General features: G+C 37.9%; 2 long non-coding RNA genes across 5 annotated transcripts in view; one reads left to right on the forward strand and one right to left on the reverse strand.

Moving 5' to 3' along the window:
• Positions 1–13,059, reverse strand: part of LOC115286564 — a 30,772-nt gene extending 17,713 nt beyond the window's left edge. For all 4 annotated transcript variants that reach the window (XR_003906136.1, XR_003906135.1, XR_003906134.1 and 1 more), the window contains exon 1: positions 12,735–13,059. This is a non-coding gene — a long non-coding RNA (uncharacterized LOC115286564). The remainder of the gene's footprint in view (positions 1–12,734) is intronic.
• A 154-nt stretch (positions 13,060–13,213) lies between these two features.
• On the forward strand, positions 13,214–21,391 carry LOC115286565. The gene is made up of 2 exons (XR_003906137.1): positions 13,214–13,310; positions 20,752–21,391. It is a non-coding gene; the product is annotated as an uncharacterized LOC115286565 (long non-coding RNA).
• The last annotated feature ends 478 nt before the right edge of the window (positions 21,392–21,869 follow it).

A 21,869-nucleotide genomic window follows, 5' to 3' on the forward strand; every position in this document is an offset into this window, starting at 1 on the left:
TATAAAAATATACTATGCTTATTGGAAAATATTTTTATAAAAGTAGGAAGTATCCATAGACTCTCACAAATATCTCTGTTGCTCTATTTTGGTCATTTCCCCTTATATTAAATTGCAAATAATCATGACACTACTTTCATATAATTTACTGATCTTTTTGTTTACCACTGAAACAGCACTTGGCATATAATGAAGCTTAATAAATATTTGCTGAATAACCATTTCCTTAGCATTTCAAAAATGTTTAAAACTCTTTGAGATAAACACATAAATGACTGAATCACATTGCATTATGTATTTGTACTTTCATTAATCTACAAATTACTTGATGAAAGCTTTTAACCTTTATTAAGACTTTTGATACATTTCACCATATTGCTTTCTATACAGGCAATGACATTCTGATTTGCAAAGTGATAATAAATGGGTTAAGCTTTCTAAGAGTTAGCACTGATTTTATAACAAAATAAAACAAAGATGAGAGAGGAAGGTCAGTGGGTAGCATGGGATTGATAATTACAAGATCAAAACTACACATCCAAATTTAATGTACTTATCTGGAAATTTAGGGAACCAAACACCTTTTTGCCCCAAATGGTTAGACAAGGGAATAAATTGCAGAAGAGAAAGGATGAGGTTATGAAATGGGTATGATTATAGCTCTCTAGATGTCTCCGTACCTCTAACCAATACATGTCTAGGTCATAAGCAGGAACAGCGGGGAGAAAAGAAAGACCTACAATAGGCTAGTCTCTCCCAAGAATATTTCTTATTAGAATGCGCCTTTGAACAAAAGGATGATGAGCTAAAACCTGCTGGCAACTGGGTTGATTCTCCTCTGGTAAAACATTGACAATTGTAAAAACTTCAGGGTACAACCCCAAGGAGAGTATTGCTTAAAGGAAAGCAATGAATAATTATCAATAAGAATGCAGGAAACATGTCTATATAGCAAACAACCAAAAGAGCAACCTAAAATATGCTTTGTGGATATACCATACTGTTTTATTTATAAAACTAGTTTTCAAGTCCAGGGTAGATACCTAGAGGTAAAGTGTAGGTCACTCAAGCCATGAATAATGCCAAGATATATTGTCAAAATGATCATACTTCCTAGAAATGGTAATGAAAGGAAAAGGAGGATTTTGTGTTTTGCATGTTACTGTTTTCATGGAATCTAAATAATAATAATATAAATGATAATAATAGTTTGTTCTAAAGAGGAAGAAGAAATTCTTTATTGGTTCATGTATTATTCTTAAAATTTTTTTTATCCCATGCTTTAATTATTTTGAAGAATCTGGATAAAATGAACATGAAGATTCAGAGGAAATGTTTGAATAGCTTATATTCAAAAGCCAAAGCTGTAGCAATCATTCATCTGAATATGTCCAAATGAATTGGAAATTTATGCATACATGAATATTATTTAGAAAACATGATAAGTTATGTAAAAATAAACTCACAAAATCCCAAAATGACAAAATTCCCCTTACATAAGATTCAGATAAGCAAATTTAAAATCCTGATAGAACAAAAAGACAAAAATTGGAGCTCCACCTAATATGAGCTGTTTTTGTGGAAAAGAAAAAAGAGGTCATAAAGGTTGCCTAAATGCTAGCCATGCTCCATTCAGACAAACATCCTCTGTTCTTACATGTCAAGAAAAGAATTTCAGTTTATGGTGTAAAATAAATGAATTTTAGGCATTTTTCAAGTTTTGATTGAAAGTTTAGGAAGATAATTTTCTCAACTTTTGTTTGTTTGTTTTACCCAAGAAAAACTAATACAAGTGCCAAGACACAAACAAAATATGCATCATGCCATCTCCCTCCAAGTATCCCAGAAACTGGCAAGTAAGTCAATGAAAGAGTTAGCCCTTCAACAACCCACGTGTGCACAGAGCTAACGCACTGGTTGTAACACCCTATGTAATCTTATGGTTCTGCTTGTTCAGCAGGAACATTCGATTGGGGGGGAAAATGATGCATATGATTTCTACGGCTGTTCTGATGACCAAATCGAATCAACCACCCAGTTGAACTGATCAATTGTGCAGAGAGTGGCCATTAATATAGCTAGGAAGACCATTTCAAATGACAAATAGTCATTTCAGAGGCTGCCTATGACTGCCGAGTCTGTCTATGACAACATCACTTTCAGAGACTGGATTCTCAGAAGCACGGAATTGTAATTTGGAGAAATCGTAAAGCTTTCATGTACATGGAAGTTACAGAGACTAATCATCTTTTTCAGATTTTACATTCTTATTTGTAAAATGTAATTGACTAGTTTCTGTGCTTGGTTTTGAGAGCACAAGAGGCAAACTGCCTAAAGCTGGTTTGGGGGAATGAGAGGCATCCAGATTTGGAATCAGATACACTGAACTCCAAATGGACCTCCACAGGTTTCTCGACTTCCCATTCAGTTTTCCTATTATTAAGATGAATACCATAAATGCCTGTGTAGCTAGTCATTTTGAGAATTATATGGACTAATATGTATTCATAAGGATCCAGCACAGAGTCTGGAACAGAGCAAGTCCTCAACAAATTTTCATTGAATAAATGACTCTAAGAAGAAATGAACAAATGAATGAATGCAGGTTACATATGAGGTTCTGAAAGCTTGGAAGAAGAGGAAAATAGTTATGTAAAATGTGACGACCAGTCTTTGTCAAACCAGCTAAGGTTATCCACCAAATAATCAGTCTAATGCTGCAAGCCAAGAGTGTATATATATTTCTGAATAATAACAATAATGATTAATAATAATAGAGCTTGTATCAGTGCCTGCCAAGCACCATGGTAAGCACTTCACTTATGTTCACTCACTTAGGATTTTGACAAAAGTTAATAAAGTAGGTGCTATATTTACCTGCATGCCTTGTATGAACTTAGTATCCCCATCCACACATGAAAAACTGTAAGCTCAATAGATTCAGTGACTATGGCCAAGACAGATAACCATCAGTATCTGACTTCGCAGTCTGCATGTTCCAATGTATCAACTGCCTCATCAGGAAAAGGTCTCTCCAGGAAAGACAAGGATGATAATGAAAAAGCCAGGTGGATTAGTTAATAGCAATGGAAAAGCTTAAAACCAGGGAGCTGAGGAAAAAAAAAAAAAAAAAAAAAGGATGTTCAGCAGATGACAAGCTTGGCAAGAGATGAGCATTGATACTTAATTCTGGGATGCTGCATCCCAGCCCAGTGGGAGGAGGAGCTGGACTGTGGGCAGTTTGGGGACCCCATTAAGTTACAATACAAGCACTTTATGGAATCCCCCTTCAGGTAAGGGTGTCCTCCTTGGTATCGAGAAAGATACTTGGGATAATTCCTACAGGTAAACTGACTTGTTTACATCAATAATCATTTCCAAAAACATTTACATCAACGTTCTATATACTATGCCTATGTTCCAGAGAAACTGGAAATTATTTGTTTGCAAAAGACTTTAAAGCTAAGATTAATTAAATGAGGCTTGTCCCATTTTCAGTGTCTGTCAAAATATTGAGCAACCCAATCAATGCTTCACATCCTGGAATTTTATTTAAGTACCATGTACCTAAAGGAAAAATTCCTTAATGAGGTAAAAAGCTTCCTTGTCTGAGATTATGAAAAACCTTCATCAGTACCCTACAGTACATTTATCCTGTTTCCAGGGATCACTTTACTGGTATCAAGAAGTCCATTAAATGTATGGCTTTCGATATCTAGTCTTATAGTTGTCCCTAAATCATTTAGTCCACTTGCCTCATTTGTTGTGAAGCAATACTTATTTATATTCATATTATTCACCTTCCTCAAAACTACTCAGTGTTCCTGTGCTGATTCCTGTTGGTCAGAAAAGCAAAGTAACTTCCTGGAAGGAAGACAGTGCTGAGTATCCCGCGGTGTCAATCTCATCTCAAATCAAAGACTTTTGATTCTCAGCAGGCCCGAGGCTCCGAACATGTGGAAGCTTTGGTCTGCTGCTACCCCCATACCCAGATGTTTGGAAGTTTATCATGGCCACCTATAGCCTGCTTAGAAATTAAAAATCTAAAAGAGACTTTATTTTTCATCTCTCTCCACTGTATTGATCCACATCTCACTACCTCACCCTCTCTGGGAATCACCAGTTCTCCTGTGAATAAAGATGGAGATTAAGATTCTGAAACACCACTCCTAACATTTACATTGGCCATTACAGTGCAGGTGCATTTTACAGATGTCCAAGGATTTCAATGTTCTGAATCAAAAAGAGAGACTTAGCATATGTTATATAATTTTAACTTGAAAAATACACTTTTAATTTTAAAAGCTGTATTAAAATGTATCAAGATATAATTGTTCATATAATTTATTGTCAAATTGGCTAACATACAGTGTGTAAAATGTGCTCTTGGTTTTTGGGGTAGATTCCCATGGTTCATCGCTTACATACAACACCCAGTGCTCATCCCAGCGAGTGCCCTCCTCAGTGCCCATCACCCATTTTGCCCTCTTCCCTATCCACCCTCCATCCACCCTTAGGTTGTTCTCTGTATTTAAGAGACTTTTATGGTTTGCCTCCCTGCCTCTCTGTTTGAAACTATTTTTCCCCTTCCCTTCCCCCCTGGTCTTCTGCTAAGTTTCTCAAGTTCCACATGAGTGAAAACATATGATATCTGTCCTTCTCTGACTGACTTATTTCACTTAGCATAAAGCTTTAATTTTTAATATGACTAAAGTTTGGGAAAATATTAAGCATGATTATTTCAGAAATAGTTTTTAATTTAGTAACATCATCTAGAGCATATAATGTACATCCCTTATGATATTTTTATTATCTCTAAGAACAATATAAGATCTACACCGTCAATGTTTAATGTTATTCTTATTTTTAATTTTATAATAATGGAGTATTAGAAAGGAAACAAGTTAGGAGTATTGATCTCTTCGTTGCAAATCGGTCTTTAAGCAAGACCATGTCTTCAGACATACAGGGCATAGGCATGGCTTGCTAAGGGGCAGGCTCTAAAGCCTGGCAACGTGAGTTCTGAGGGTGTCTGCTATGATCTTCTGCAGTATAAGAAACAATTTCTTTCCTTTCACCGTACCTCAATTCCAAGCCCTGTAGACAGTGGAGTACGTTGTCTTGCTGTTCATGATTACTTTAAAAGGGTCTATATTTAAATATGATTTACTATAGAAAACTCGATTATGTATTCCAGAAATTCAGTCAATGGGCAATATGAGATGTACGTAACTACATAGATACTCATGTTCTGACAAAGGAATATGTGTGCTTATTTTTTTCTCTGGATCCTTTGGATCCACACATTTCCTACAGGATTTAACAATGATGTCAGGCCTGGGCTTCCTCCTCTACCTGGCCACCAAACCTCGAAACTGCAAGTAGCATATGGTCTCCATATCTTGGCCTTTGTAATGCTTTCCCTGATTTCTTACCAATACCTGATGTTATTAATAAGAATCTTGAGGGCTTTGGTTCCAAGCCTGATCAACATATTCTGAGGGCTAATGGAAGACTGGGAGCTCAATAAACTCCAAGAGTTTATTGAATATTTATTTGGAGTCAGAGGCTCTCCTACAGAATAAGTTTGAAATATTCTTTTTATTTTTTAATTCAAATTTTTAAATAACTAAAAAAAATATTTCTAACTGAAGTATAGTGGACATACCACATCACATTAGTTCCGGTTGTGTGACACAGCAATTCTACTCCCCTCTACCTTATGCTGTGTGCACCACAGGCTTAGCTCCCCTGAGTTATCGAACACCACTAGTACTGTAACATTGACTTGATCCCCTCCACTGCACATTTCCTCCTGTGGACTTAACTCTTTCTATAACAGGAAGCTATACCTTCCCCTCCCTCTCACCCATTTTCTCATCCCCCCACTCCATCCTCTTTAGCAACTGTCACTTTGCTCTCTGTATTTGTCGATCTGATTCTGCCTTTTGTTTGTTTTTGTCTTTTAGATTCCACATTTAACTGAAATTATAGAGTATTTGTCTTTCTCTAACTGACGTGTTTCACTTAGCATAATGGCCTCTACCACCACTCATGCTCTAAATGGCAAGATTTCATTCTTTTTTATGATTAATATCCAGTGTGTGTGTGTGTGTGTGTGTGTGCGTGCATGCATGCCCTGATCATCTTTATCCATTCATTTATCTATATTATTTTTTTAAGGAATCTCCATACTGTTTTCCACAGTGTCTGCACCAATTTACATTCCCACCAGCAGTGTGTGAGGGTTTCCTTTTCTCCACATCTCCACCAACACTTGTCATCTCTTGCCTCTTTGATTTTAGCCATTCTGACAGATGTGAGGTGATATTTCTTTGTGGTTTTGTTTTGCATTTCCCTGATGAGTGACTGAGCATCTTTTTACATACCCATTTGCTGGAATATCCTTTGTGAAAACCAAATATAAGCAATCTTCCCTCTTTCATCATCCTTACAAAATAAAGCCATTTATAAGTGGAACGGTTTGCAAATCTTAGTTCTCAAAGATTTTCCACTTAATTTATGCAGAGGAGAAGGGAACATATAGATCTTCAGTCCTCTGTGGCTTCATATGAAGAGTGTGTTCTACATAAATCTAGAAGAGTGAGTAACGAGACCTAGAATTGTCAGGTAGCAAGTGTGAAGTGGCTCCCAAATGATGACAGAAGATTTCAATGGTTAAAAAAAGAGAGGAAAAGTAGTTCAAAGGAGCAAAAAGGTAAAGAAGTGATTCTTATCATGTTTTTCAAGATAATACAGTTATCAAAGACTTAGAATAAAAGAGTCACAAATTAGGGTTACATGGGTAAGATGAAATCAAATAATTATTCCAAGCCTTAAGCCTAGAAGAGGAATTTGAATTCCATAGGAATTAGGCTGTCATTGAAGATTCTGAAAACCAAAATATTTTTATTTATACTAGCAGACACTCTTGATAGCCATGCTTAGTTTGAAAGTTACCCTTTAAATGCAAAGTGGTGTGTGTGTGTGATTCATAATATTCATTGATGATAAATGGAGTGGAAAGAATCCAATCGAGATAAGGCCCTTGCCTCATAAACCCATAGCTTCTCAAATTTAACATTTTCTTCTGAACTCTATGAAAACAAATGTCATTTTCTCCTATAAGTCATGTACATCAACCACACAGCTAATGCAGAATTGGGAGCTGGAAGCCTTTCAAGGGCACTTGATATAATAGCTTCTTTTGCCTTAGTATGGTGACATTTTGGTAACATATAAAAATGTCAGTGTGTGACAAATCCAAACTAAAACCAAAATAGATGAGGAGTTTGAAGTTGTAAATCACTGGAGCCAATTTTAAGTTGACTCTGTGTAGTGTTTTGGTGTATTATGTCATTCAACATATGATAAAGTGATGACTTATTCAAATTTCCTGATGAGCACTGAGGTTTTTCAAGTTCATGGAAAAGAACAAATGATCTTTTCTCTCTCATCTTAGATGAACATAAGAATGAATTTAAAAGGAAATATTAAAAATACTACATCTTTATGCTTCTTTTAAGTATCCAATTCACATTTTTATATCATTGTCCAAATGTTGCTTTTGTGTGAATTCACTTGTAAAACAAAGTGTGTGAATGTGCGTGTGTGTATGCATGCATGCGTGTGTTTGTGTGTGTGTGTGTGTGTGTGTGTGTGTGTAAAGAAACCTATGAAAACAGGAGGCTTTCTGCACAACAAGAAACTAAAGTAGCTCTTATGTCCTGAGGGTTCAAGATCTGCCTCATCTTGGTCTGCATGTTTCTCGAGGATCTCATTCATTCTCACCATTTATCATGGTTGCTACTTTTTTGTTTTTGTTTTTGTTTTTGTTTGTTTTTCGTGCGTGTGTGTTTGTGTGTTTAGTTTTGTTATTGATTTTGTCTTGCTTTCATTGAATAGTCCTATTGAATACATTGGAGTTGGGACGCAGGTTAAGTACCTGGACAACGCTGAGCAACTGCAAGTGGTGACCCCAGAAGTCACACCATGTGACTGGAGGCCCATGTGCTTGGCCACAAGTCACACAGCCTCCCACAGTTGGACAGTATGCATCAGCAGTGCTCGAGAATCAATAAGGCACTAGCATTGCAAAATAACAACATGAACAAAACTCACACAGCCTCACAGCATGCTGCAAATTGTGATGTATGCTCCACCTTATTGGACATCTCTATTTCTTTTATTTGTAATAAAAGACAGTATTAATTTTTAATTACAAAGGAAATACATGAATCTGTTCCTTTTGCTAAAAATTAGAATATTATAGATATGCAAAATTATCCTTTACTACAGCCTTCAAGTACAGCCTCCTTATCCCGTCTACTTCTCTAAGACATCAATCTTATTAGCTTATCATTGATTTTTTCAACACTTTATAATACATTGACATTTATATTGTACACACACACACAAAATATATAGTATTTAATTATATAAACTATCATCCACTAGAAATCATTCTCTCAGATGCTTCTTTTATTCAACAAGATATTTCTGTCAGTTTCAACCTTATGAATAATATCCCTACACATAAATATAGTAATTTTGCAATTACATTCTTAATCAATTTTGTTTTGTTGGTTTTGCTTCAATAAGGATCCTCTTTCATATCTTGCTGTGTGAATGCTTTTCTAAGGATGCCTCAAATCTTACTGGATCATGTGATATTCATACTTTGTATTTTGATAGCAACTTCAAATTGCCATTCAATTTGCCTATGCCAATTTATTCCCCCTGGAAATGCATAGAAGTTTCAATTTCCTAAGTGACAGAGGCTTGTTATTCTCACACATTTTAATCTATGAATTGTGATACATGGAGAATGGTATTGTTTAATCTGATTTCTAGTAACTTAGAAAATCATATTCAATGTAGTAATAGTTTTAATTCTTTGTAATTTGCCTCTTTCTGTTTATTGTTCATTTTTCTACAGTTTGGTTGCCTTTTCTTTATTGTTTCGTGGCTCTTAATACACTGATCACAAATTTTTACCTGATAAGAATTGTATTTTCTAGCTATAAGGTTAGGGTTTAAGTTATTATTTTATTTTGCCTTTTTCTTAATCTTGACTTTAAAATTTGGAGAGTTAAATTCCGACTTGTTCTTTAAGAAAACAGTTGATGGCAGGCAAATACTGCTTTGTATAAAATCACTTAATAGACTCTTACTTTTTTTTTAAGTTTTATTTATTCATTTTGAGAGAGAGAGAGTATGACCAGGGGAGGGGCAGAGAGAGAGTGAGAGAATCCCAAGCAGGCTCTGCACTGTGGGGCTCAAACTCACAGAACTGTGATATCATGACCTGAGCTGAAATCTAGAGTTGGATGCTTAACTGACTGAGCCACTCAGATGCCCCCAATAGAATCTTACTTTAAAATTTTTTTATGTTTTTTATTTATTTTTGAGAGACAGAGAGAGAGAGCATGAGCAGGGGAGGGTCAGAGAGAGAAGGAGGTACAGAATCTGAAGCAGGCTCCAGGCTCTGAGCTAGTTGTCAGCACAGAGCCCAACACAGGGCTCAAACCCACAAACTGTGAGATCATGACCTGAGCTGAAGTTGGATGCTCAACCAACTGAGCCACCCAGGTATCCCCCAAATTTGCATTTTTGAAAACTTAGTTAACATCTTGCTTTTAAATCATAAGGTAGAACCAAGTAAATGCAGATTATCATTAGGGATAATTAGATCCTGATAATTTTGCTACTTCAAACTTGGCAAATGGGAATATTATTAATGTCTAGCAAGAGATGTGTTGATTTTGGTTCACTGGGTTTTGGGCAACTGGAGAGCAACCTAAAGACAGCAAATGCCTGGGCAGTCCAGGGCTGAACCTAAAAGGCAGATGGGAGGTAGAAGAGGCATGGGTATTAAAAAGGATACAGTGATAAGGAAGCAAATGTGGTCAAAGACTCACAAAGGCGAGACACACACACACACACACACACTCACACGCACGCACACAAGATCTGTACTTTAACAAGGGCTAGCACTGCACATTAATGAAAGTCTTTGCTAATCTAGTTCAGTAAATGTGACCTCAGACTCTCTGTTCATAGACATTGCCTAAGGAACAAACTCCTTGAAAAAGTGCATAGTTTCCTTATAAGATTATTAAAAATGATGCAATTGGCATAAACACAAAACTAATTTGATCAAGAACCCAGGAGGAATTTGAGATATGAAGACAAAAAAGTCCAGGGCACATGGTGTTAATCACCTCTGATGTACTAGTACATGTATATATATTTGTTTTCAAGTTTGAACCTTATCTGCTAAGTTTTCAGTATGGTTACAACAAAGTGACAGTAGGATCAAGACAAGTTGTCAATAAAATCCCGAACCTCCTTTTTCAATCATCCAAGTGAACTCTTTAAAGCTGGTTTAGCCCACCTAGTCATGTTTAGGGGCACACACAAGTCACCCCTACAAGGGTGGCCTACCTAACTATTCATTGGAACCACCCACTATTTACTGTCCTTTTTCAGCTTCCTGGTGCTCTTCCCTCTCCTCATCTCAGATCCTGTTAACTCAGGCCATTGAAAGGTTTCTGGGCAGTTGGAATGAAAATCACGATGATGTGTTTTGCTGGAGTGTGGAGAGAGCAGTAGGACAGAATGTCTGGAGAGATATCTCCCGATATCCCAGCACAGAGGGAAAGCCTTGCATTTCAACAATGGGAATAGGAATAAAGCAGACGATACATGAAATATTCAGAAAGCCAGTTCATAACAACTCAGGAAAGAAGAAAGAAATGTGATAATGAAAAAAAAGAAAGTTAATCTCTGAATTCTGTTAGTTGTGTCGGTATAACTTTATTAAATGAGAACTTAGCACGTATTAATAACACTGTGTAAGCAGATAGGGAAATAGAATAAATAGAATGAACATGCCACATGTGCGTTTGGATTTAACAGGTAGTATAAATAATTACTGCACAGCATAGAGGTTCAGACAGTTTCAGTTCATATTGTATGGAGAACTTCGACATAACTTGGAAATAATTGACCCATTAAGAACCCTTCATTATAGTAGATCCTGTACTTTCTAAAATACTTTGGAGACTCTAAAAATGTTCCATCCAAAAGATACCAAATACACTAAAGCCTTGGATTGAGAGCATCATTTGTTCTGGAAACATGCTTGTAATCCAAAGCACTTGTATATCAAAGCAAATTTCAAGAACCATTGGCTCAGTAGTGATCATGCAACAGTCAGCATCATGTACAACTCATATTGCAAGACATTGCTCGTTTATCAAGTTAAAATTAGAAATGTTTGCTTGTCTTACAGAAGACTAGCAGAACAAGTTACCCACAACCAAAGGTTTTAACGTACTTGGATAATCACAGAGGCTTTCGTTCAAAAAAGTGTTTTTTATTTTGAATACCTTTTGCACATATGTGAATGATGCAATCTGGAGGATCTGGCCAGGCAAGCTGGTTCTAGCCAGACAGAGTGGAAAGGATTTGGGGCAAAGGTTGGGGGTATGTTACCAGAAGGTAGCCACACAAGATGGAAAAGACAGCATGTATCAAAGCAACAGGAGGGTAATGGCTGAGGTCAAGCTGAACCAACCATGCTGTGAGATCCAGAAAACCAATTTCACTCTGGATCATGGAAATGAACTGAAAAGAGCAATAGAGAGCTTTCAGGGTGGTTTCTCATACAATCACTTGGGTCCTCCAAATCATTCCAGACATGATTTCTAAATAGAAACAATACTTTTTTTTTTAATGAGAATTTTAGATTAAGGTGGAATGTAAATAAGTAAAATGCCTACAATAAAGCCTAACCTGCTATAAGTGTTTGTGTCTCTAGACACTTATTTTCTAGGTGCATGTTTGCAGCTGCAGAAGTATAAGTAGATAAATAACAGCTTTGGCTCTGAGCTTGCATTGCAAAGCTGCACCTCCTTTCCTGGTCCTTAGTAGGACTGTATTCCTGAAGTGTCTCCTCGTCTTAAGCTTAACGGGTATGTTCACCTCCCTGGTTCTCAGCTGTTTCTTTTCCTAGTGAAATCACATGAACCCCATGGCCATGGCCTTGTAACTTGTTTCAAAGACCCCAGACATTACACAAGACATCTAAAGGTGAAGATTGTTGGTCATGTGGGAATACCAGAGGAGCACCTTGCGTCTTACTGTCTTTAAATGGAGTTTCATGAGATTTACTTCCCATGAAAATTCGCACAAAATGTTGGTTTGGTTCATTAAGGAATTACTCGCATGCCACTCAGCTCAGGCCTTGCAGAAATGAGATTTCTTGCGAACTGTCAATTAGAAGGAATTAACATCTGTCCTGAAGTTGTCACTTTGGGCACATTTCACAAGGCTTAAAGCAGCCACTTATTTACTTTGCTTTTATTACTGAACCTTATGACTGACACAGAAACACAGAATTCTATTCTTCTCAGTGTAATATCCCCATTATTCTATATTGTTTTCTATTTCGTCATTAAATAGCAATTATGCATAGGTAGTTAAAGCCTATTAAGGTGCATATTTACTAAACCCCTGTTTCACAATTTTTGTAGCATTATTAATTTCACTTGAGTAAAACTGAGAATCTTTTTCAGTTAACTTTCCTATATATTGCTGAAGCACCTTTCTCAGAATCACAGAATTACAGACATCTAAAATTAGAATGGACCTTAAAATCATCTAATACAGGAAAAGACGGTGATAATACATTGGATCTTATTTTGTGCCTGATAGTATTAAATGCTCACCTGCCTTGAGGACAATAGTTCTCAAACAGGCTTCCATTGGAGCCAGCTGGGGAGGCTTACTTCGGTAAGACTGGGCCTTTGGCATGAAATAAACTCTCTGGATTATCTGTTGTGTGCCAACGTTGGAGAAGCGTTACCTTTGGGAGAGGTACCTATTGCATCTTCTTGTATATAGAGAAAATTGAAGCCGGTAGATAGTAGATTTCTGGAGGGCACAGAGCCAGTAGGCAGCAGTCAGTATCCAAACTTCCTTTGGCCAAGACTGACAAAAAGGTACATTTTGCAGCGCTGCTCTGTGAGTCAGCCACCAATCCGGCCAGATGAACTAGTGATGGCTATTTGGAAGACCGCATGGAGACAGATGATGAGATCACACTATGACCCATGGAAATGATTATGACCAACTGCTGATGTCTGCCATGCATGAAGGGGTAGTCACTCTCTCTTACTGCCTCAATTTAAAAAATAGTTCAAAAGAAGGTGTGTTTTCATTAAAGCAGACCATTGCCGTTAGCAGTTTTTCATGAGACTTCAATCCCTGGGAATCTCTTGTGTTCTCCTTCAAGAGTGTTAAAGGTAAGGCAAGTCCAGTGAATCAGAAGCCAGAACACAAATTCCAGTCCCTGCCTTGACATTAACTTGTGTGAACTTGGCCAAGATACGTTTCCATTGCTGGATTGCTGGATAGCAGTTTTCTCAGGACAAAACTCAGTTATTTGGACTCTGCCATCAGAAAGCTTTCTTCCTGGTCTAACATGGTTAATGATCCATGATTTGACAATGATGGCTCTCTCAGTTTAAGGGTAATACTCTGACCCAAAATTTTAGTGTTTGATTATTTCCAGAAACATTCACCACTTACTCAGTCTCTCAGAACATGTTGAAACAAATGTACAACGGAACAGATTGCCAGTGTAGTTCATATCACAGGCATCTGTATTTTGGTGAATGGGAAAAAAAGGAGGTAACTGTGTGAAGGATTCTAAACATATAGTGAAACTAATAATGTAAAATCACTTGTAAATTTAATGGTATCTTTCAAAATTAAAAATAAATGGGTGGGAAATAAAAGGTAAAAAATTTATGCAAGGGGCACCTGGGTGGCTCAGTCAGTTAACTGTCTGACTTTGGCTCAGGTCACCATCTCACAGCTCCTGAGTTCAAGCCCCACGCCTGTGTCTGTGCAGACACTCAGAGCCTGGAGCCTGCTTCGGATTCTATGTCTCCCTTTCTCTCTGCCCCTTACCTGCTTAAGCTCTGCATCTCTCTCAAAAATAAATAAATATTAAACAATTTTTAAAAAGAATTCAAGTAAAAAATGTAATGGTTGGTGATAGATTCATGTGTAGAGATTGACTAGGAATTTTGGTCCCGTGTTTATAGGACACATCTTTTAAAATATCTGTTTTTCCCTTCTTTTATTTCTCATGATGTAAAGGGCCATGAAATAGTTCTATTTACTTTTCTGGCTTTGCTGCAATTAGATTCCTAATCAAGTGGTTTCACAAAAGTAGACAGGACAAAACACGAAGCCACACCACCATCTCCACAGCCACTAATCACCTTCCAAAGCAGTGCAGTCTTGTTCCACAGGATTCTGGAATGTGAGAAGTTACTTAAACTCTTCAGGCCTCAGCTTTGTCATCTCTAAAATGAATATAGCAGGAGAATAATACCTTATGGATTCTTGTGAGGCTTACATGATATGATGGGCACATCAGAAGTGGTCAACAAAGGCTATACATCTATCTATAAGCATGTGGTATAAACAAGGCCAGAAACAGCATCTCAAAAAATGCCAAAGATTATGGTAATTGTAAGTGGCACAGCTAAAAGTAAAGCCCATGCTCCCAGACCCCCAGTTCAAAACCCTTTCCAAGGTACCAAACTACTCCTGTATATTTATGTGGCTCCTGGGGAACTCTTACAATGGGGAAAGTCGAATGCATCCTAGACCTAGAACATTTAGAGTCTAGAGTTCTCCTTTCCACCCTCATCTGTTCCATTTTGACAGAACTGTTTACTCCCCAGGGCACTTGACATAGAAGACTAAAAGATACTCATTACATGGAGAATAGGAACCTTTTCTGTGTTTAAATGTTCCCATCTCTCAGTCCCTGGCATCTGGTCCCCTTTTTTGGGTTACAAAATTGATCAAGAGAATCCAGCCCCCAACCCCAAAGGGCATTATGCATTATCCCTCAGCCTATCACTCTCCCCATGTCCTTCCTCTAAATCCTATTTTCCAAGTTCATAGCCCAGCTCTCTGAATCTTGGCATGCATTAGTATGCAACCCACCCTCTTTCTAATCTCTAATATTTCCCATTGGCTGTTTCTCAGACTGCACCTTATTTTTGCAGATCACATATTTTACATATCTCTGCCACTGATATCTGCTTCCCTGATGCTACGTTCCATTCTGTTAAGAGGAAAATAACCCTGTCCCCTCCAACGCCACTGTCACTGAGCTTAAATCAGAGAAAGGACTGAACAAAGCACACAATTACTGAAAAGAAATGTCCTTAACAGTCATCATTTCTCAACATGGCTATGACTTCTATCCACAAAGGCAGCATTCTTTGATTACTATCATCAAAAGCCCATTACTCTAAAGAGGACAGTATACATTTTGAATGATGCTATTAAGGTGTTTTTGTGGCTGAAGTTGCTAAATACTGAGTACTGTAGTCCTGTCCAGTCATGCAGGGAACATTGAAATATTTAAAATATGAGGCAATCAGGCACTGAACCTAATATTTACTCTCTGAATCATTTAGCTGTATTTCATCAGCTCCCCTGGTCTTCTGAATTTTCATCAACAGAACATACATCATGAAATCCTCCAGTGCGGGGGAAGGTCATAACAACACCTTCCAGTGACTTCCATGGTGATGACATTAAAATCTGAAGATACATTCATTTTCTGCGATGCACCGTTCCCTTGTGAAATGTGGATAGACCAAGGGTTCATCCTGAAGAAAATCAGACCAATCTTTTTTCTCTGCTCTTAAATCATGCAGAACTTGTCACCACCTTCTGTATTCACTTTGCATAATACTATTTTCCTTCCCTCTTGCACATCTCCCCTCCCTGCTACATCCACTGTATTCATATATTGATCAGGCAGGATAAGTGAGCTCAACATATATCTTAAAAAATCATGATGGCGTTCATTTTCAAAGTCCTTGAGTTTATATCTAGTGATAGGTAATTTTCCCCAGAGAGAAAGCTTCACTGAGCTTACCATTCAAAGGGCATAGATAGAGGTGAAGCATAGGGAGACAACGGGAGCTCTGCGGAAAATGCACTGGTTACAGAGAAGCTGAATTTCACTTCTGTCACTGGGCAACTATGAGACTTTGGCAAACTATTTAATCCATCAGGACACTGATTTCCTTATCAGTACACTTAAGGCTGTTGAAAAATGAAGGATAATATTTTACAATGTATAGAAAAACGTCTTAACTTGTCAGCCTTTGTTTTATGGGCACAATCCTAAACATTAAATTTATTTTAATGTTTATTCAGCTTTATAATGAGAAAGAGAGAGACAGAGCATGAGCAGGAGAGGGGACAGGAGAGGGAGAGAGAGAGAGAGAGAGAGAGAGAGAGAGAGAGAGAACATAAGCAGGCTCCAGACTCTGAACTGTCAACACAGAGCTTGATGCAGGACTCGAACTCACAAACCAACTGTGAAATCATGACCTGAGCTGAAGTCAGATACTTAACTGACTGAGCCACACAGGCATTCCAAGCTTACCTTAAACAGTACTCTTATTGAGGGTAAAGTCATATCATTCATGTTTGTGTTGTTTGACTATAAACATTGGTTGATGGATATAATTTATTATTGATCTGAGCATTAGAAAGTGAGTTTGAAATTTGATTCTCTTCTCTCCCCACTACATTTCTCTAAATAAGGCAGCACAATTTTTAACTTTGTTATTTGTAAAAAATGACATTAATAATACCTCTCTCACAAGTACGAAATCAGCATGAAATGAAACTCATGTATGAACGTGAATAGCAAGTGTCTAGCACATGGTAGAGATATTTTGATAAAACCTATTTCTCATTTTTTTCTCCTAAATTGCATTGGGTTTACATAAATGTGTTACTATAGAAATAAAAGTATTTTAAAGTATCCTAGATTTTAGAAATACAGAATGGAAGGGAAACGTGAAATTCCAATACAGATGACTTTTATCTCTGACTAGAATCATTACAGAGTACACAATATCAAATAAGCACAGTCAGAATTCATATGAAGGCCTGATATTCATATGGCACCAGATTATTAACAACTGCTTTGACCTCTGGGCTGTATGGCTGACAGTCACTATAGACCAATTTTGAAAGAATTTCATCCTTTTCTATTCCTTAAATTGTGGATCGAGGACTTATCTTACTGTTTATGTCCAGTGGAGAAACGAGGAAACAGTGGAATGCATTTGATTGGGTCAAGATTTGAAAGAATAAAAAAGGCATTTTAATTAGAACTTGGAAAATGCAGACCTGACCTTGGAGTCAAAATCATGATATCACAATTAGGCAGCAAAACCTGTTCCCATTGCAAAATTCCCAAGAAACATGCATCTACAAACCATGGATTCTTTGTAATATTAATAAATGTCATAAGAGGAAAATATCAATGGGAAATGCTAAAAACAATTAAGCCCCTTTACTGCATGAAGATAGTGCCTTTGATATGCTGACAACACAATAATATATTTGAAATAACAGAAAAAAACTCCATAATGCATGTTGGTCTGAAACTGTTCAAGCCAACCTACTATTCTTTTCCTGGTTGCTTACAAAACTCTACCTAGCATGGCCTTCCAATTCCTTACCTTGAATCCATGTCCAACATTCCCTAACTCAGAGCTCTGCACCTGCCATTCCTTTTCTTCCATATGTATCCATGTTTCCTTCCTTTACTTCATTCATGTGGCTGCTCAAATGACATCCTCATGGATTCTTTGCTCTCTGCAAAGTATGAGACGATATCCCTGATCACTCTTTATCACTTCCCCTGATCTTTTTTCCTTCCCCTTTTTCTTCCCTTATTTCTACCTTCCTTCCTTCCTTCTTTTTTTCCTTCTTCCCTCCATACCTTTCTTTTTCTTCCTTCCTTCCATCCTTCCTTTCTTTCTTTCTTCCTTTCTTTCTTTCTTCCTTTCTTTCTTTCTTTCTTTCTTTCTTTCTTTCTTTCTTTCTTTCTTTCTCTTTCCTTCTTTTAATTTTGGACGTACTTTACATTTGTCATGATAAGTGAGCAGAAGGCAAGCTGACAAAGCCAACATCCTGCATCTATCCCCTCCTCCCCCTGCCCCCATCCGTGGGATGTGCTGACCTTACTCAGCACTCCATGTTGCCCAAAAGAAAAGGAAAACCAAATGGAGATCACAGTCATGATGGACATGATCTCCATCTGTCTGCAACTGTCTTAATGATTTATAAGAAAAAAAAAAACCTTTATCAATAGCAACACCTCCAGAAACCTAGACTCACTTTCCTAGAGCCTTAACACTGCCCTCGTTTTCACTGGCTAAAGCATCTAATATGACCAGTCACTCCTTCCAAGGTAGCTCATTTTGCCCATGGGTCCTTGTGCCCTTGCTAAAATAAAAACATCTTTTTGCTCCAAAAATGCCTCAAAAATTTTCTTGACCATTCGCTCGTGGACCCAAACTTCAAACCACATCAATTAGACTATATCTATTTGGTTTTTTTTTTTTTTAGTTATCTTTTTCTCCAATCTGACCCATAAGCCCTGGAATGTAAGCATTACATGGTAGGTGTTCCATAAATCTTTACTGAGCAAATACTCTGTTGGAGAAAGTTAAAAAGTGTCATTCACAGGCTTTACATATTAAAGAATTTCCAAATTTAAAAAACAAAATGAGTAATATACATAGACATAAATCTGGGGAACAGCACTACCTGAAATACAGTAGAAAGTTTTGGTTGGGGTGCCTCGGTGGCTCAGTCAGTTAACCGTCCAACTTCGGCTCAGGTCATGATCACATGGCTCATGGGTTCGAGCCCTGCGTCAGGCTCTGTGCTGACAGCTCAGAGCCTGGAACCTGCTCAGATTCTGTGTCTCCCTTTCTCTCTGCCTCTACCCTGCTCATGATCTGTCTCTCTCTTTCAAAAATAAATAAATGTTAAACAAATTATAAAAAAAAGAGGAGACCTGGAGAAAAATTTTTAATGTTTATTTTATTTATTTACTTATTTATTTATTTTGAAAGAGAGAGAAAGAGCATGGGCAAGGGAGAGGCAGTGAGAGAGAGAGAAGGAGAATCCCAAGCAGGTTCTGTGTTGCTCATGGAGCTTGAACCCATGAACCATGAGATCATGACCTGAGCCAAAATCAAAAACACAAACTTTTTACCATCAGATGAAAGAAGTCAAGAAGCTAAAGGCTTTATATTCATAGAAAATAAACCTTCAGGCTTCCTCTCCCTGCTCCACCCTCACCCTGCCTTGCTCACACAAAGAAACTGTCTGCAAGAGCTTTTGCTCAAAGGTCAGGTGAGAGGGAAATTGCTAACTCAGCTACCACATGGAGGCGGGGAGAAGAGCAGGATGATCCCAAGGCCCTGAGGAAAACCCCTTATCACTTGCAGCATTTGCCCTGGCTGCTCCCTCAGTAGACAGTTTTGGAATACAACACAGGCTGTTAAACAGAAATTTATGAAAACAGAATAATTACAACCCACTGAGACTTGAAATCCGATCAATGCTATGAAAGGAACCAAAAAAGGATATCCAATAGCTGAGGAATTCACAGGAGAGCATTGTGTCTGGTTTGCTAATTGTCTGATAAAGTCATGAGAATTTGAAAATATATTTCCAAAATTAAACTTTTTAAAGTTTAGGGGTTCCTGGGTGTCTCGATCGGATGAGCATCTGACTTTGGCTCAGGAAATCATCTCAAGGTTCATGGGTTCAAATCTCGCATGGGGCTCTGTACTGACAGCTCAGCACATATTCTGTTGTAAGATTTAATGGATGGAGGCAGAGATGAGAGGAAAGAAAGAGACAAAGTTATGGAGCCAAGAAGGCCTTTATTGGGATCTGCGATTCCCGGGCGAGGTTCCGTGACTCCGGGAGTGGAGAGTCAGGGAAGGCAAGTCTGGTATGGGAGGGGCGAGGTACTTTATGGGTGAAAGACTTCTGGTCTGGTCCTGGGAGGGCAGACCACCAAATAAGGGCACTTTAGGGACGTGGTGGGATGGGATAGGTTGCCTCCTCTGTCAGGGTGGTGGGAAGCTGGGGCTCCATGATTGGCTGTTTTCAAACTGGCTTGGAACATTCCAGGTCTGCGGATGAAGGGTGGGGGTCGTTGGTGCATGGTGTTTTTCCAACCCACAGCAAAATGGCCCCTCGGTCACCATGCCAAGGTGACTCCCAAGGTAACTTATCTGTGTCTCCCTTTCTCTCTGCCCCTCGCCTGCTCACTCTTTCTCTCTCAAAAAAATAAATAAATAAGTAAACATTTTTAAAAGTTTAAAAAAATAAAAAGATAAGAAATTTTAACGGCATTTTCATAGAATGGATACAAATGATGAGTCAACTGGAGGGTTGGTAGGTGAATCAAAGTATCTCCATCTGTACCATAACATATCTGATATGATATGTCAGAAAGCAAATTGATGAAGAATGAAGTCTTGAATAACAGAGATCTAGGATTCAGACAGGCAGATTTTGTACTCAAGAAATTCAGTCTTTAGTTGAAAAATAGAATTAAAACACACACACAAAATATTTTTAAGGAATATGGGAGCGTCAAGCCCTCAGATGGTAGTTATAAATGGCAATACTTGCAAACCCTTATGTACATGTGAGTATGCCTGCTAGATCTGAGGAAGAAATGTCTTCACGGGGCTTGGTCTATTAGGTGTATCATGAAGATGTCGTCAGTGCTTTGTAGAAAAACTCTATCTACCATTTCTGTCAGGTGATCCCATGCATGTTTCTGTTTCATATCTGTTTATCATATCTTTACAGGGGTCAGTGGAAAAGAGCCACAAATGAACACTGAATGCATGTTTTTGAAATGGTAATACATCATCCGGGAAAAGTGAATGGGAGAAGCAGTGGTAGAAAGGAATGTGAAAAAAAAAAAAAAGAAAGAAAACCGCTTTCTTCACAGAGTAAGACTGTTTCATCTCAGGGAGACCTAAGGGCCACTCGCCAAGAGAATGATTTTTCTCTCCCCGTGTCTTCTGTCAGGATGCAGACATAATTTGGTGATGTATTTGTCTCTTGATGTGCTATCTTAAGAACGATTCTCCAAGGGAAATTTAACCTACTGTGTCTGATCATCTTAACTCACTGCCAGAGTCTGTTCTCTGAGGACTTTAATGCCCACAAAGCTGACAGAACCTTTCCAATCAGTGAGCAGGGGCTGCTACTTGCTCTAGAAATCACACAAAGATAACTTCAAAGGACCCACGTTAAAAAAGAATATTAGGTCTGAAGATATTTGAATGGTGCCTGAACCAGAGTCAGTGGACCATTCCCTCCCTCACTTTATATTCTGCGCAGCTCTTGTTCATTAAATATCACTGAATACACCCAACAGCTCTTTAGGAGATCAAATGTCTGAATGGGAAAGATCATTAAAAAGTGATTTGTGTCAATGAAACCAGGAAATAATCTTGCTAAATAGAGAGAACCACATGGGGTGAAAAGCATACATCCTCATTCATTTCGCAATTTGGGTTGTTAGAAACATTTACTATTTCATGAAATGGTGTGGAAAAAAAAATAATCTGCGGACCTCATCACCCTAAAATTCTCCTTCAAACACAGCTCAGTCTCTTTCCAGAGGGTGTGATGTCAGTGCAGGAGCTGTGAGAGAAGCCAGGTCTGTAAGAAACGTATTTCTTGGGAATTTTCAAGCTGTTTAAGAGACAAAACTCAAAGAAATGTTGCTTTCCAACTATGGAGTGAATTTTTTTTTTCTCAAAGTTTGTCACAGACCATTAAGTTCCATCTTCTGCAAGGCATGGGGGGCAGGGGCCAGAACCAGAGAAGTAATCGTCTTTTTCACAAAATCATGATTATTAATCTAAGTGTAATTTGAGATAGATGGGGAATGTTAAGCTCAGTCTGCCACATCT

This window comes from Suricata suricatta, chromosome 3 (assembly GCF_006229205.1).
Source record: "Suricata suricatta isolate VVHF042 chromosome 3, meerkat_22Aug2017_6uvM2_HiC, whole genome shotgun sequence".
Taxonomy (NCBI): Eukaryota; Metazoa; Chordata; class Mammalia; order Carnivora; family Herpestidae; genus Suricata; species Suricata suricatta.